Source organism: Schistocerca piceifrons, chromosome 11, assembly GCF_021461385.2.
Source record: "Schistocerca piceifrons isolate TAMUIC-IGC-003096 chromosome 11, iqSchPice1.1, whole genome shotgun sequence".
Classification (NCBI taxonomy): Eukaryota; Metazoa; Arthropoda; class Insecta; order Orthoptera; family Acrididae; genus Schistocerca; species Schistocerca piceifrons.
The window spans coordinates 23,857,526-23,874,744 of record NC_060148.1 but is presented as its reverse complement, the minus strand read 5'-3'; the positions used below and the strand labels follow the sequence as shown (position 1 = coordinate 23,874,744).

The 17,219-nt window shown below is 43.9% G+C and overlaps 1 protein-coding gene across 3 annotated transcripts in view; it reads right to left on the bottom strand.

Moving 5' to 3' along the window:
• Positions 1-17,219, bottom strand: part of LOC124720168 (CARD- and ANK-domain containing inflammasome adapter protein-like) — a 551,179-nt gene that overhangs the window by 98,179 nt on the left and 435,781 nt on the right. Inside the window, exon 1 of one of the 3 annotated variants that reach the window (XM_047245488.1) lies at positions 7,884-8,014. The exons of the other annotated variants lie outside the window; for them this stretch is intronic. The gene's annotated coding sequence lies outside the window, so the exon portion shown is untranslated. Of the gene's footprint in view, positions 1-7,883; positions 8,015-17,219 lie in introns of those variants that run through there. 3 annotated transcript variants of the gene reach the window in all.

Genomic DNA, 17,219 nt, shown 5'->3' with positions numbered 1-17,219 from the left:
AGTCACCTCCATAGCTACCCTCTGCTCTGTAACTCAACGCTTACAACCGCTGCCTCACAATCAACCGCTGGAAGATCAGCCCCCGCACCGTAAACTGAATGTAATGAAGGATTTAGCAGCCGATACTTCCTTACATGACGTCTGATTATAAAACATCCGAAAGAAAGTGACGTGTTTTTACAAAGCTTCCATGTACCGTTGCCTTGAAACTGTGCTGTTTCATAATACGGAATTTAGGGCCTCATATCCAGTAGCAGCAATGACAAATGATTACTTTTTTTGATGCATAAACAATTATAACGGTCACGTGCAAATGTCGTCAACTCACGGGGTAACAGTGTGATAAGTTTCTTTTTTTTTTTAACCAGTCTTGACGGCCCACATGAAGTCTGGTCTTCCGCCATTTCCTTTTTTTGTCTTCACAGGAACACAGCCGACCAAGCGAGCAGAACCGTTGTTCCAGCTCCAAGTACTGGAGACACTGTCCAATGCTCTTACTGCATGCCTGGACTGCACAGTTGCGAAGGACGTCTCCGTTTCGCAATACCTATGTACCCTAAAATGTATCACAGAGTTTCGTGGTGTGCAAATGTCCACATTTCCTCCTCCTCCTCTTTCGTGACGTGCTGTTCTGCAGTTCGCCATCGTTAGGCAGTGGCGCGTCACAAAGCTTCGCGCATTAGTTGCAGTACGTTTGACAGCGTAGTGTCTTGTTATTCCTCGCGACAAATCCCTTAACTCTGCTCCATATCAATTCTGTAGGGTTCAGACTGCAGTGTTACGACCACAACTCTAAAAATAATCCATTTGTACAGCGTGCTCGACGCCATCAAAATTTTCTTCCATCTTTCTGCGACATTTATCACTCTGGCTCATGTGATACCACATCTGTCCTACAAAACAATGGGCATATTCAAACAGTACTTTTTAATTTTTCTCCAAAAAATTTAATCACGTAATGTTTTATCTTCAACCATCTTTTGCAATCTTTTATAATATATCTGTAATTAAGAATGTATACTTGCAATGATCACCAGAAATTTTCGCTTGATACGTAATTGTAAACTACGGGATGTGCGTTTTTCTTAAAATTGGTGATGCACAAGTTAATTGCCATATATGGCTCAAAACCATATCAACCAAAACCACTAAAAATAAACGCAAAATATATCTATTTAAAACAGCAGATAAAAATTCGCTTGATGCCTTCCTAAGAGAGAGTCTCCATTCCTCCCAAGCTAATTATGTAAGTGTAGACCAGATATGGCTCAAATTCAAAGATACAGTATCGACAGCAATAGATTCATACCATCTAAGTTAATAAGAGACGGGACTGATCCATCACGGTACGCAAAACACATCAGAACACTGTTGCAGAAACAACGAAAAAAGCATGCCAAATTCAGAAGAACGCAAAATCCCCAAAACTGGCCAAGTTTCACGGAAGCTCGAAATTTAGTGCGGACGTCTATGCGAGATGCTTTTAATAGTTTGCACAATGAAATATTGTCTCAAAGTATGGTAGAAAACCCAAAGAGATTCTGGTCGTATGTAAAGTACAGCAGTGGCAAAAAACAGTCAACACCGTCACTGCGCGATAGCGATGGAGAAGTTACCGACGACGGTGCCACTGAAAAACCACAGCAGCTGTCAGCATGAGTGGCATAAAAGTAGGTATCTTAGGTGTTGCGACACAACTCGAATCTCTTAAGAAAGGCAATTCTTCCGGTCCAGATGGTATACCAATCAGGTTCCTTTCAGAGTATGCAGATACAATACCGCCTTCTTGGCAATCACATACAACCGCTCACTTGACGAAAGGTCTGTTCCTAAAGACTGGAAAGTAGCACAGGTCACACCAATACTCAATAAAGGAAATAGGAGTAATCCATTTAATTACAGACCCATATCACTGACCTCAATCTGCAGGAGGATTCTGGAGCACATACTGTACTTAAACATTATAAATCACCTTGAAGAAAATGACTTATTGATACATAACCAACACGGCTTCAGAAAATATCGTTCTTGTGCAACACAGCTAGCTCTTTATTCCGATGAAGTAATGAGTGCTGTCGACAAGGGATCTCAGATCGATTCCGTGTTCCTGGATTTCCAGAAGGCTTTTGATACCGTTCCTCACAAGCGACTATTAATCAGATTGCGTGCATATGGAGTATCGTCTCAGTTGTGTGATTGGATTCGTGATTTCCTCTCCGAGAGAGGTCACAGTACGTGGCGATAGACGGTAAATCATCGACTAGAACAGAAGTGATATCAGGCGTTCCGCAAGGTAGTGTCATAGGCCCTCTGCTGTTCCTGATTTACATAAATGATCTAGGTGAGAATCTGAGCAGCCCCCTTAGATTGTTTACAGATGACGCTGTAATTTACAGTCTAGTGAAGTCAGACGATCAACTCCAACTACAAAATGACCTAGAGAGAATTTCTGTATGGTGCGAAAAGTGGCAATGGGCACTAAGCAAAAGAAAAGTGCGAGGTCATCCACATGGGTACTAAAAGAAATCCCAGTAATTTTGGGTATACGATAAATCGCACAAATCTTAGTGCTGTTAATTCGACTAAATACCTAGGAATTACAATTACGAGCAACTTAAATTGGAAAGATCACATAGATAATATTGTGGGGAAGGCGAAACAAAAGACTGCGCTTTGTTGGCAGATCACTAAAGAGACAGCCTACATCACACTTGTCCGTCCTCTGCTGGAATATTGCTGCGCGGTAGGGGATCCTTACCAGGTAAGATTGACGGAGGACATCGAAGAAGTTCAAGGAAGGGCAGCTCATTTCGTGTTATCGCGAAATAGGGGTGAGAGTGTAACTGATATGATACGCGAGTTGGGCTGAGACTCACTCAATCAAAGGCAGTCTTGATTGAGGAGAGATCTGTTTACGAAATTTCAATCTCCAACTTTCTCTCCCGAATGTGTAAATATCTTGTCGACACCCAACTACGTAGGAAGAAATGATCATGATAATAAAATAAGAGAAATCAGAGCTCGAACGGAAAGATATAGGTGTTCCTTTCTCCCACGCGCCATTCGAGAGTGGAATGGTAGAGAAGTAGTATGAAAATGGTTCGATGAACCCTCTGCCATGCACTTAAGTGTGAATTGCAGAGTAACCATATAGATGTATATGTAGATGCTTTAGGTATTCAAACCAAACAAAGAAAATTACGCACCACGTGGAGCGTAGAACCGCCGCCCGCCGGCACACACGATGGTCAGTCTACGACCCTGTCCATCACGCCACGCATACAGGTAACACCTCCCTTATTTCTGATACATAGTCCTACTCGAAAAAAGTCAAAAGCTGATTTTTGTCTGTAATCTTGTGAAGAACATTAACTACTCGTTTCTCGCCATTAACGGTGTTCCAGGCGCGTGTTTCACTACGAAGCAGGAAGCAGTGTCGTCCATTTTCGCGGTACGTATGAACAGCGAGACAATCAGAGCACAAGTACTGGTTACAGAGACACTGTGACTGTACACAATTTTTAAGATAAAAGTTACGTAGGTAAAGTAAGATTAAGATAGACGTTGATGGCTGTTTAATACGTCAGAATGTCTGACAGGTTCTTCCGCACTGACATACTAATAAGCTACCGAACACTTAAGTTGGACCTACTTCCAAGAGCGGAGCACCACCAGTGGTAAGAGAGCTACGGCTGATGACCAGTCACCGCGCTTGCGTTTGTTTACATCTGGTTTGCTCTTAAGGTTAAGTACATGCTACATACGAACCCCGTAGCCCCACCCTTTATTTCGCATTCACGTTCATTGTCTTACCCGTCTCACAGCCATACCACCTTACTCCACACCAACCTAGACCTCTCGCTGTGCTACGGAGTACTGAAATCTTGTTCCCAACAAATAAGTAGGAGTCTCAGCCAGATATGTATTTTTCCTGATAGACTGAAATACGCTGTTGTTCAAAAACTGCGTAAAAATGAGGGGTCGACAGAAGCGTCCGATCCCACGCGTCGGCTTTGACCCGTGACGTAAGGGTGTCGTGTGTGACGTCACGACGGCGCAGAGTTTGGTTTGTGAGTGTGGCGTGTTTGTAGACGACGTCGTGTTGTGGTTTGTTGTGCTCTCTGGTGGTATGTTCAGGGGTTTCGTTCGTGTGGTGTAATGGGCTCAGTTTGCTTTTGATCATTATCCAGAATTGTTCGAGTGTCGGCTGTGTTTGTGGTGGAATTCGTTTCAGTGAGTTAACGATTTTGTGTGAAAGTTAATTTAGTGTTCGCTGTACATCGTGTGGTAATTTTAGGAAAATTAATCGGCTGTTGTTTTTGTTCAGGAATGGATATGACGGATAAAATTAACAGTGCACAGGTCAAGGGAAGTGTTCGATCCCAATGTGTGGCTGCGTATGTTGGTATTGGTATCGGGAGATGTTTTTCGAGCTATATAGGCCAAGTAAAGTGTTTGATCCTAATTTATGGGATCGGGAGCTGCTCTTTGAGCTATATAGGTCAAGGGAAATCTCCGATTCCAGATGATATTGTGTTTAGTGGTATTTGGAGAGTTTTGTGTTGTTTTGTATTGGGGTGGGTGTCTAAATTAGTTTATATTTAGTTTGCCCCCACCCAAAAACACCCCATTTCCCGCGCTTGTCACGTTAGTATCATCAGGCTTTTTGTGGAAAGTGTGTGTGTTTGTTTTTCGATGTATTTTCGTCCTCATAATGTGTACGTAACGACTTTATATGCGCCATATTGGAATCGTGGTTTATGGTCGTTTCCGCCATATTTGTGACGTCAAAGCAGATGGGCGGGATCGGACGCTTGCGTATTTCCAAAATGGGGATAGGTCTGATGCTAACAACTACCAGCCAGTCTCACTTCTGATAGCTTTATTCAAAAGTCTTGAAAAAGTAATGTATTCAGGAATAGCATCACGTACCTGTAAAAATGAAGTACTAACAAAATGTCAATTTGGTTTTCAGAAAGGCTTTTCAAGAGAAAATGCTATAAATATGCTTTCACTGATCAAATATTAAATGCACTGAATAACCAACCATCACCCATTACGATATTTTGTCACCTCTCAAAGCCTTCTGATGGTGTGAATCATGAATTTCTTCTACACAAGCTTAAGTACTGTGGCATGAGTGGGACAGTGCACAAATGGTTTAATTCATATTTAACTGGAAGAATGCAGAAGGCTGAAATTAGCACTACAGATTCTCTGCAAAAATCAGCAGTCCTTTAACTGAGGAGGTATCAAGAATGGTGTCCCACAGAGTTCAGTCTTGGGTCCCTTACTGTTCTCAATATATATTAATGCATGCAAAGCTAGTTCTTTTTGCTAATGATACAAGTACAGTAATCACACTCAAGGAAATTGTAAATAATGTCTTTCACAAAATTATTAAGTGGTTCTCTGCAAACGGACTCTCATTAAATTTTCAGAAAAAAGTGTATGCAATTCTGTGCAGTAAATGGCGTAACACCATTGATAAATATAGGCTATGAAAGCAAGTCTATTGCTAAGGCAGAGTATTCAAAACTTCTGGATGTGTACACTGATGAGAAATTGAATTTGAAGAAACATCAATGATCTGCTGAAATGATTAGGTTGAGCTACTTATGCTACTGGGGTTATTGCAAAATATTGGTGATGAACATCATTAAATTAGCCTACTATGCCTACTTTCATTCACTGCTTACACATGGTATCGTATTTGGGGGCAGTTCGTCACTAAGAGGAAAAGTATTCATAGCATCAGGCTAACAGCTGGAGCCCACCGAAGATGACCTTGCGGACATTTATTTAATGAACTTGAGATATTCACAGTACCTTCGCAGTACATATATTCATTTATGACATTTGTCAATGACTCACCCCAATTAAAAAATAACAGCAAAGTGCATAGCTACAACACTAGAAGAAACGAAGATCTTCACTACTCTGGATTAAATCTCACTTTGTCACAAAAAGGTGTGAATTATGCTGCCACAAAAATATTTGGTCATTTGCTAAATAGCATTAAAAATCCGGCAGATATCTAAACAACATTAAAAAGAAAATAAAAGTATTCCTGAATGACAGCTCCTACTGAATAGATGAATCTTTAGACATGAAGTATTAACTATAAAAGTATTTACTATTTTGTATAAAGAAAACTTATGTTAAAGTGACATCCCCCATCATTACGAAATGTATTAATGCTCTATGCAACAAGGATCAATGTCTGTATGTATGTATGTATGTATGTATGCAGACCAATTTGTCAACACAACCCATATTTCAGGGAGGTGAGGTGGCTATCGTATCAGCCCTTCTTTGTGGAAGTTTGTCTACAACCACCTGCATTGCTATATTTAATTTACTTCCACAAAAGACGATGAAATTACTCTTAACGTATTAATGTCAAGAGATCCGCTTGCTATGATATAAACTGTGTATTCCTTTCTCTACGCAACAGCAACACACTTTATACTGTAGGCAACTACAGATGTAACAATGCGTTCTTCTTAAAGCCACAACAGTTTAATAATTCTTTATTTGTCGTAATAAAGTATTACTCAGGAGCACCAGTTTGGTTTGACAAGAACATGTATGTGAATCTTCAGTTTCTCCCAGCTTATTTTTTGATGGAACAGTCCACAGGTGAACTGCCTGTTCGTAGTGTCCAACGGGCACGCTATGAACCGAAAGTACAGCTATGGACTGTTCCATCAAGAATATGTATAATAGTTGAGTTCTGCAGCGAGATTTGTAGCTGATACTCTGTATTTTGATATCGTTCTGAGCACTGACAAACACTTGTCAGAAAAGATTCTGAGGATGGCTGGTTTTACTGCAAAAATGTTTCAGTACTGGTCCTTTACGTGGGATACTGCTTCACTCGTCCAGATACCCCCTTATCAGAAAACCGACTACTTTTTTGGTAAGTGTACGGCACAGTCACTGGCTGGAGATGCACTAAGCCCCTAACGCCGGGAATTTTGACAACTTTTCTAGCAAGAGGATCAATTTTAGGTCAACGTAAGAATTCATTCATTTCTGCACTTACACATATAGCACAAAGACGAAATGGACGATAACATTATCTGTCTTACTGACTACCCAACAGACTACCTTGTCACCAAAAACATTTCTCTAGAAAAGTGAAAATATCGAAATTCAATGGAACAGCGTTCTGTACTAAAGCACATTTGCGTGACTTAACGTGCTGACGATTGCTAATGCAGGACTGGGGGAAAGACGCTAACAGATTAGTTGTACTAAATTCGGCAGTTTTCGTGGAGCCGACTGCTTCGGGAAATATCTGATTCAATGCTCCACTATGGAACTGTCAAAATGCGTCTCGCTTGGTTTGATTTCAAGCCATTAGGAGTAGGATCAGACTGTCCCAAGGTCTACGCACTATCCTGACGTAAAGTAATTGTTTAATTCCTCAATAGTCGAAGTTGCCATAGCTACTTATCTACTTGCACAAGCAGTGTTCCATCATTCTGTTCTGTTATTCCTAACAAGCAGAATAATCCTTTTATGGATCGCATGTGTAAAAATACGAATCTACATTTCGGGAAAAAAAATTCAACAAAATGGCGCGAATACGAGTAGAAATCTCGTCCGAGCCTATGCCTCTCACTCATGCCTAAAGTCCGTAGAACAGCAGAATTAATAGGAATGTCGGTAGGACTTCAAAATATCAAGATTTGTAGTACGAAATTCGTTAGTATTTTGAGAGCGTAATAAACGAACGCGGTTTGTTTTATACGCGATAGTCTCCATAGTGAACCTAAATGAAACCTTACAGCTACCATGACTTTACAAAACAAACCAAAAGAAAACAAAGAAAATAATTCAACACTACAGGAACGCATGAAAACAGTCGTCCTTACCTTATTAAGGGTGTGGGTGCAGCAGAAGAAATTCTCGGCGCATAAACAGCAGCACGAAACCCCAACGCAGAACGTCACACTGGACACGACTCGCTACAAATGCGACAGACGCCTGAAGCGGCAAGTGTCTGGCACGCAGTCAGTGCTGCCAACGGCTGCGAGGCCGGCAGGTACCAACTGCAGTCTGCTACGGGGGCCTCACACAGGGGGCAGCGCTTCCAGGGACCACGCGCAGAACATGCGAATGTAATACGAAGACAGTCTCCCTAATTTTGTTATTGCTGATAAATTCAAAAAAATAAAGTAATTAAATTTCATCATTTTTTCACTTGCTATTGGCTTTTCTTCATAGGTAAGACAGAGTCTTCGGTTAATTTGGCGCAGCGTATAAACCATGCTTACAGGTGTATGAAAATCTAGAATTTTCCAAATCTATAAAAACTCTGGTAAAAACTGAGATAATTGACAATAAAATTAGATTTTTTATCTAAACATAAAGTTTAAAATGTAACAGCTTACTCATTTTTTCATAAATTAAGTAAACTCAAGAGCTTCATACAGCTGTAAGTATGGTTTGTATGCTGTGCCAAATTCATAGTAGAATCTCTCTTACTTATGAAGAAAAGTATACCTATAGCAACAAATGCAGCCAATAGTGGGTGAAAAATGTTGAAATTCCACATGTAAAAGGAAAATTATTTTGTTACGTTTTTGAACTTCCACTGCTATGAGTGTGATTTCTGAATAAAGTGTCCTGTGGTGCCCCTCCTGCTACAAGTTGGGCCGTTTGACGTCCTACCCCCTTAAAGACAGCACAGCTGTTCATGTGCCCAGTATGTGCGGCGTTCCTTGTAAATGTGGCAACATTTACATGCGTCAGACAATTCACAGTTGCAGAGCGTTGTACCGAGCATAAGATATTAAACAAAGGGAGCTTGTCAAGTTGACCATAACTGAACTTTACTTGGAAAACGGACGTGAACTACAGTTCGAAAACACGAGAGCCCTAGCTCACGCGTCAACATACTAGGATTCTGTTATAAAAGAGATGAATGAGATTAACCGGCTGGGTGGCCCAGTGGTTCTAGGCGCTTCAGTCTGGAGCCGCGCGAGCGCTACGGTCGCAGGTTCGAATCCTGCCTCTGGCATGGATGTGTGTGATGTCATTAGGTTGGTTAGGTTTAAGTAGTTGTCAGTTCTAGGGGACTGATGACCTCAGAAGTTAAGTCCCATAGTGCTCAGAGCCATTTGAACCATTTTTTGAATGAGATTAGAGTGGACAGCAACAGTTTTAAAAGAGACGAGGGGAACACAGTTGTCCGGGCGTGGGGGCGGGCACTGTATGTTGAAAGGAAACAACGGTGGACGCTCGACGTTTTCAGAGAGACGGGAGCGGCAGCTTCAAACGTGGCGCCGGCCCCTCGTTCCAGATGACGTCATTCGGTCCCGCGGCGGGCCAGCGCTGCTGCACCATGTGACCAAAAGTATCCGGACACTCCCAAAAACATACGTTTCTCATATTAGGTGCAGTGTGCTGCTACCCACTGCCAGCTACTCCGTATCAGCGGAACTCACGAACTTCGAATATGGTCAGGTGACAGATGTTACTTATGTCATACGTCTGCACGCGAGATTTCCACTCTCCTAAACACCCCTAAGTCCAATGTTTTCGAACGCAAAGGGACGCGTACAGCACAAAAGCGTACAGGTCGACCTCGTCTGTTGACTGACAGAGACCACGGACAGTTGAAGAGGGTCGTGATGTGTAATAGGCAGACATCTGTCCAGACAGTCACACAGGAATTCCGAACTGCACCATGATCCACTGCAAGTACTATGATAGTCAGGTCAGAGGTGATAAAACTTGGATTTCACGGTCGAGCGGCTACTCACAAGCCACACATCACGCCGGTAAATGCCAAACGAGGCCTCGCTTGGTGTGAGGAGCGTAAACATTTGACGATTGATCAGTGGAAAAACGTTGTGTGGAGTAATGAATCACAGTACACAATCTGGCGATCTGATGGCAGGGAGTGGGTATGGCGAATGCCCGGTAAACATCATCTGTCAGAGTGTGCAGTGCCAACAGTAAAATTCGGAGGCGGTGGTGTTACGGTGTGATCGGGATTTTCATGGCGGGAGGGGAGGCTTGCACCCCTTGTTGTTTTGCGTGGTACTCCTACAGCAAAGGCCTGCACTGATGATTTAAGCACCTCTTTGCTTCTGACTGTTGAAGAGCAATTCGGGGATGGCGATTGCACCTTTCACCACCATCGAGCACCTGTTCATAATGCACGGTCTGTGGCGGAGTGGTTCACGACAGTAACATCCGTGCAATGGTCTAGCCTACACGGAGTCCTGACCTGAATCCTATGCAACACCTTTGGGATGTTGTGGATCGCTGACGTCGTTCCAGGCTTCACCGACCGACGTCACTACCTTTCCTCAGCGCAGAACTCCGTGAAGAATGGGCTGCATTCCGCAAGAAACCTTCCAGCACCTGATTGAACGTATGCCTGCGAGACTGGAAGCTGTCATAAAGGCTAAGGGTCGGCCAACACCATTTTGAATTCCAGTATTAGCGATGGCTAGTGCCAAGAACTTGTAAGTCCTTTTCAGCCAGGTATCTTGATACTTTTGATCACATAATCTAGTTAACCGCCTCTTAACAGCCAATCACACAGAGGTGCGGAATTACCAAGAGAAATGTCAATCACAGAAAAGTAACTCAGCGACTCAGAAACTATTGGATTAGAGCAGGCGGTTTCTCGCACTGGAAACGATGAGACGACTAGCTGTTAATTAAAGTACTGGTCAAACAAAATATAGAATGATAATGAGACTGCATGGTAGGCTAAAAATGACTGATGAAAACCAGTTAGCAGTTCATTACCATAGCACCAGCACTGGTGGCAGACATCCAAACAGTTGTCTGTACGTTGTCAGTTTGGATGCTTCATACCCAAGGGGCTGATTTCATGTATCAGGGTTTGACTTGCAATTGCAGACAAGTATATGTGATTTTGACCACTACCAGTATCCCCTGTTTTTCTGTTTCTTTTTTTTAATGAAGCACTACCTGTATTATTATTGAGCTTGTAGAAAACAGGAGATTATACAAAAATGCAACTGATGAACAAAGAAAAGCTGAATACAGAAGACTAAGGAATTTAGTTAATAGAGAATCTAGGAAAGCAAAAGAAAATTTGAAACTTCCTGGCAGAGTAAAACTGTGTGCCGCACCGAGACTCGAACTCGGGACCTTTGCCTTTCACGGGCAAGCGCTCTACCATCTGAGCTACCCAAGCACGGCTCACGATCCGTCCTCACAGCTTTACTTCTGGGTGTACCTCGTCTCCTACCTTCTAAACTTTACAGAAGCTCTCCTGCGAACCTTGCAGAACTAGCACTCCTGAAAGAAAGGATATTGCGGAGACATGGCTTAGCCACAGCCTGGGGGACGTTTCTGGAATGAAATTTTCACTCTACAGAAATGTGCAGGGAAGTCGAAGAAAATATGCAAAGATAGAAAGGCAAATCAGTTTTTTAACAAACTTAAAACAACACTCTTAGGCACAATAGAAAATAAAGAGGGGAAATTGCTGTTTGGTGAAGACTTAGTGAAGAGACGGAAAGAATACATTGAGGAGTTGTACGCCGGAACACCTCTTTCCGAGGAAGTAATAGGAAGGGAAGAGCAAGAAGATGAAGGTGACACGGGAGAAGCCATTCTGCAAGAAGAATTTTACAGAGCTCTAAAAGAACTACGAGACAACAAAGCAATGGGTACTGATGACATTCCTGCAGAACTAATAAAGAACGTTGGTAACAGCACGAAAATGATGCTGCTTCAACTTATTAGGTCCATCTATAACACAGGAGAGATACCGACAGACTTCCAGAAATGTATCATTGTTCCTATTGAAACGGAACTTGTTGTACCGTTCCAATGTTTTATTAAATTGCTAGCACGCAGAAATTATTTGCAAGAGTTTCTTCTCTTGTAGGTAATAGCTGGTGTCCAAAAGAAGAGAATGGACTAAACAGTGTTATTTATTGAATTTTTTTATGTTGTGTACCACGTTTCCCATTTTCTTTTCCTTAGTGCGGCCTGGACGGTATAAATGAGTGAATGTGTGAATTAGCAGAAAGCTTTAGGCACAGATTGTAACACTGCACGAATGGTCGTCCTGGCTTAGGGTAGTACCAACCCCCCAAGTGCGAACAAGTTTAGCAGAGACCAAGTTTGCAGGTCAGGGCACAGATGACACGTAGGCGCGCGTACTGGCTCTGTCAGGTTGACGCGCCATCCACACCACGTTTGTAAGCGGAACGGTTAGGCGAATTCGGTTGGAAGAGCACTTGCTCCTGGGTCGTGGTGCGGGACAGACATGGAGGCGCAGCTCACGTCTTGGTAATGTTAACATAGGTATTAGATTGTCTCAAATCTGCTCTGTAATGAAGTCCAGATGTTGAAATCAGGTGCGAGATTACCACTGAACACCGCAAGGGAATTGATTTTCGTAATTTACTCGAATTTCAGTAGGCCTTGCGTCAGTGCCTTGTTCAGGCAATGCACCATGTGCCTTAAGCTCACGGTCACGTTACTGCTCTGTGCTTAACGGAAATTCACTCATTCAATGTATTTTAATCTGCTCTTCCATTTACAGTAATGTTTTGGGGATTTTTTTTTATTTTCCATATGTTTTCTTTGTGAATTTGCTTTCGCGCCACGTGGTCGGTTGGAGCAACCGCCGCATTGATAAATTGTAGTTTCGGTCTGAAAATATATTGTACACGATGAATAATCATACGATAGTGAGCGAGTGTAAAATATGGAAGGAATAATCGTGTGTGTCCATACTTTTCTGGGTTTCTGTTGGCTACTGAAACTTGGTCATGTGGGTTGAACAGCATTGATGTGATGTTTCTTCTGCACCCCCATAACGATCTGATTTGTTGGCGATGTTGTGCATTAAGTAAAATACTCGTGCCACTAGGAAAAGTATCGGATTTTAATGCCCACTGATTTGATAAAGATTTGGGAAATACTCTTCCACCCTGACCTAGTTTTGCTTGTATGGTCTTTGCGGAACTTGTTCTGAGTAATCTATAGTAACTGAATGTAATAACCGAGGGTTTAGGTATAATTGTGCGGTTGTATAGAATTGAAGCCAGGTCTGTGCTCATCTGTCCCATTACATAATTACGTGGTGAAACTGAAGCATGTTAACTAGAGACCGGTTTTGATGATGTACATATCAAGAGAAACACGACTAGTTGTTGAAATACCATCGGTACTGAATAAATATCAATTAATCTCTACCCTCGACTGATTATTTACTCCGTCCATCGTAAAGAATAGGTGGCAGTCAGTACCACAGTCGAATTGTGGGTCATGAAAGCAAATAAAAGCTATATACTGCCTATTAAGCCCTGTATAGGTGCCTTCTGTAGTGGTTCAAAAAAAATGCGTTATCCGTTGCGTTCAAATTTCTACCGGTCCGTGAAAACCTTCCGCTAGAAATTATTAATACCCAGCAATAACTCGCAGGGGCCAGTAATTTCGTGGACCACATGAATTTTAGAAACCATTTACCACAGATGGTAGCTTGCAGGAGCGGTAGGACATGTCAAAGCGACGGTAATCTACCTACGTAGGTAGACTTTTACCACCACCAGTACTGGAAGGTTATGTTGCACGTGGTGACCCCGCCTGGATATCGAGTCACAGGTCCTTTTGATCAGTAATTAGGTTGCATTAAATTAACAAAATTGAATGAAATAATAATTTTTTTTCTTGTATAGTGGAGGACAATTCTGCTTGTGCTGAATAGAGCGTTGCTTCTATCTTTGTTGTGTTCTGCTGATTTTGTTGTGTCTTCGCCTATAGTTGAATTTACGGGTGTTTTGGTACATGAGATAGGTTAATTAGATATTTCTGGGTTGTTTTATTGTACGTTGTATAGTGTGTAGGGGACAGTGATTAAAACCGTAAACATAGGTAATGAGTCAGAATATTAGTAGAGTGCGCGCGAAAAGCATAGCAGAGATGGATATGTTGCACGACGAAAACGGTGGTGCGTGCAGCACGCAGGGATTGCCGGCTGGTGCGGAGTACCAAACCGGGGCGTGCTGACCGCGGGCCACGGACAAGCAAAACAGCGGAGCCTCGTGCGTTCGTAGCGGGACTCGGGCCCCAGGCAGGCAGTGCGGAGGCGACCTCGGAAGCCGCCAGCGCGAGTGAGGGTGCGACTCAGGAATGTGCACCCGTGCCAACTTTCACAGCACGGGCTAGCGCGGGAAATACGGGCCACGAGAACCCACTGCTAGCAAGTGTTTTGCAATTCATGAAGCAGCAAGCCGATGATCAGACGAGGGTAAATAAGGCGTTCGAAGACTCGAATAAGACATTACTGGACTCAAACAAGGCGTTGGCGTTATAATATAATTTGACCTTACAAATTAATAACTCAAATAAGGCATTACGCGAGGAACTAACAAGAAAATTAGACGAACAGATAGGCGCAATTAATAGCCGTTTCGACGAACAAGAACGCAAGCTAGGGCACCAACAGGAACGCCTAGAAGCGTTAGAGACACGAGTCGAAACAGCCACTGCTGGAAACCAGGCACTGGCTGACTCCATGTTCAAGGGGATACAGTCTCTGCAAACCGAAGTCAGTGAGGCCACAAGCAGACTCGAAAACCGGGTCACAGTGCTTGAAAGTGATCTGTCCCTGCGAGAAATAGTGCTTCCTTCCGAGTCGCAAGTTAGAGAAGTATAGGAGAGCGTCTGCACGGAACAGAGGGAAGTGGTTGCTCGTATGGGCGAACAGGTGGCCGCTCAGGGTGAGCAGCTAACGGCGCAAGCAGACGGGATTGATAAGGTCACCAATCAGGTAGGCGTCCTGACGAGTACGGTAGAGGAAATCGCGCTGAATAATGGAACGGACTCGGATAGGACATGGCCAGTACCTGTCGCGGAATCCGCAGAAATTCAGTCACTTCTGCAGTTTAAAAGGGTGCAGGCCGATATTAACAAATGCAATCGGGACATGATAGCTGACCTGCATAATAAGCTGCAGGAAAATCAAAACGCCAACGGCAGTAATTCTGTTAGTAATGCGGCTAGGGGAGCAGAAAGTTCCAGCAGTGAACGTAGACGCAGAGAAGAAGAGGAATACCGTGATTTTGAAGGGAGACTCGGTAATTTAAAGCGTAATCCTGAGCCGCCTACTCGCACGACTGATCATGGTATGAATTTTGATACTGATGAGGAAGAATGCAGGAGACACTTTGTCTCAGTGCAATCTTATTTACTTTTCCCCGACCCGAACCACGACGTAGCGCCCTCGATGCGGCTCAATCAGTTTGAACACTCGCTGCCTCGGTCCTGGGGAGATGTGCTAAGAATAAAATTCGCGCGCAGTCACCTGAGAGGTGAAGCGGCTACCCCGATTACAAATAATGCTTAAGGACTGTCGAACGTACGAGGACTTTAAGGCGGCTTTCCTCAGCGAGTTCTGGTCTCGGAGCATGCAAGAGCGGATGGAATTGGGCAACTTAACGCGAGAGAACTACGTAGACAGTACGTTCAGGCACCCGGTAGAGTACTACAAAGACATGGTCGAGAGCAATCACTTCCTTGACGCACCTTATGATCCTAAGGAACTCAATAGAATCTGTCTTACTAAACTCCCGAGCAAATTGCCTAAAGAAATTACAATTGCGGGAAGAGGTACGGACGTAGTTAGTGGCTTTGAGAACCTGATGCAAGAGTTGGCTACTGAAAGAAATATAGGTGAGCAGCAAAACGCCGTTAGGTTTGAAGGTAACCGCGACGAGAATGTCGGGTGAAGGCGCAACCGGAGTTGGAGACCTCAGTTTCCCGGTAATAATAATCACTGTCGTGGACATGACAGGCGTGGGCGCGCCTCTTGGAGCCCGCGACAACGCAGCAGAGGCTGGGGACGCCCTAGGGAAGAGCGGTGCCGTCGTAACGAGCAGAATTCGTGGCACGCAGGAGGTGCGAGGTCAGAGGAGCCACGTAACTCCCGCGGTGATACGGAACGCGGAGACGGAGAAACGTGACAAGAGGTGACAGGGGCTGACACCATTGCCATGCCGAGTGGTGAAGTTCACCATGTCAGTGCAATGTGCTTGGAGTACGAGGACGTACGGGACGTATTGCTGGAGGAGACAGTGGTAGTAAACTCGGTCAACTGCCCTACGATCAGCATTACAATTAATGGGCTTGTAGTTCCTTGTCTACTAGACTCGGGAAGTGAGCCATCGGTGATGAGGGAGGATGTTTTCACGCGATGCAGCGTGGGCAGTCCGTGGCCGACCCTACCTTTACAGAAAACAAGAGTAAGGGGTGCCGTAGGGAACAAAAGTGTAGAAACGAGAGAGCAGGCGTATATCGACTTTACTTGTCAGTCGTGCGAACTTACGGCCGCGTTCCTGATTGTGCCATTACTTGCGGTTGAGGCAGTGCTGGGACTTGACTTTTTGAAACATTATAAGGCCGTGCTCGACTTCGAGAGGATGTGCGTCCATCTTAGCGGTCATAAAACAAAAATGACAGTTGGTTTCGATGAAGGTCGCGTAGCAGAAGGACACGAGTGTGCGTCCCTCGGTATGTGTGTGATGGGCGAGGATGGTGGCGCCGAGGTGTGCCTCTGAGCAGACTGACGCGAAAACGGCCGGGGAGGTAATCCACGAGAAAACGCGTCATTTAGGATAGACTGAATTGCGGGAACAACTACGCGAGATTCTCACAACGTACCAAACCGTGTTTGCAGATTCACCTGGCCCTATCGAAAATTTCGAGTAGGAATTTAAAGTGAAGCCCCATACGCCGTTTGCAGCGAAAACATATCCGATACCTACTGTTTACTGCGCGGCTGTGGAACAGGAAATCAGGACTATGCTGCAGCAGGCCATAATAGTGCGTGCAATAAGTTCTTACAATAGTCCTATACACATTGTGGCGAAGAAGAACGGGTCGATCCGTCTAGTTCTGGATTCTAGGCAGATTAATAATATTATTGAGACGGAAACCGATCGGCCAGAGACGCTCGACACCCTACTCCAGAAATGTCATGGGGTACGTGTACTTACGTCAATCGATTTGCGAAAAAGCTACTGGCAAGTAAAATTGGCGAAAGGATGTAGGAAATACACGGCATTTCTCTCCTTTGGCAGATCTTACCAGTTCCGACGGCTTCCGTTCGCGTTGAGTGTCTCTTCTGCCTCTTTTAGGCGCGCATTGGACACGGTTTTACCGGACGCGCTCCGTAAAAGAATTACTTGCTACATCGATGATGTGTT